At 45.6% G+C, this 744-nt stretch overlaps 1 long non-coding RNA gene across 1 annotated transcript; it reads right to left on the reverse strand.

The window, feature by feature from the left end:
* Nucleotides 1-252: 252 nt before the first annotated feature.
* On the reverse strand, nucleotides 253-504 carry LOC140362361 (uncharacterized). Its single transcript, XR_011927080.1, has 3 exons — nucleotides 455-504; nucleotides 399-414; nucleotides 253-286 (listed from the first exon to the last, which is right to left on the reverse strand). It is a non-coding gene; the product is annotated as an uncharacterized lncRNA (long non-coding RNA).
* Between the last annotated feature and the right edge of the window lie 240 nt (nucleotides 505-744).

Raw genomic sequence — 744 nt, forward strand, 5'->3', positions numbered from 1 at the left:
CCAGACCTTTAGACCTTTAGACCTTCTGACCTTTAGACCTTCTGACCTTTAGACCTTCTGACCTTCTGACCTTCTGACCTTTAGACCTCCAGACCTTTAGACGGTAAGACCTTTAGACCTTCTGACATTTAGACTTTCTGACCTTCTGACCTTTAGACCTCCAGACCTTTAGACCTCCAGACCTCCAGACCTTTAGACCTTCTGACCTTTTGACCTTCTGACCTTCTGACCTTTAGACCTCCAGACGTTTAGACCTTTAGACCTTCAGACCTTTAGACCTTTTGACCTTTAGACCTTTTGACCTTTAGACCTCCAGACCTTTAGACCTTCTGACCTTTAGACCTCCAGACCTTTAGACCTTCAGACATTTAGACCTTCTGACCTTTAGACCTCCAGACCTTCAGACCTTCAGACCTTTAGACCTTCTGACCTTTAAACCTCCAGACCTCCAGACCTTTAGACCTTTACACCTTCTGACCTTTAGACCTTCAGACCTTTAGACCTTCTGAAGGTTCAGCAATTTGAATGTAACGCAGCGGCCAATCCCAAACCAGGACTAAACCAGGTCTAAACCAGGACTAAACCAGGACTAGACCAAGTCTAAACCAGGTCTAAACCAGGTCTAAACGAGGTCTAAACCAGGACTAAACCAAGTCTAAGCCAGGTCTAAACCAGGTCTAAACCAGGTCTAAACCAGGACTAAACCAGGACTAAACCAGGACTAAACCAGGACTAAACCAGGTC

Source organism: Eucyclogobius newberryi, unplaced genomic scaffold (genome assembly GCF_026437365.1).
Source record: "Eucyclogobius newberryi isolate DKJ021-1_F unplaced genomic scaffold, fEucNew1.0.hap1 SCAF_161, whole genome shotgun sequence".
Taxonomy (NCBI): Eukaryota; Metazoa; Chordata; class Actinopteri; order Gobiiformes; family Gobiidae; genus Eucyclogobius; species Eucyclogobius newberryi.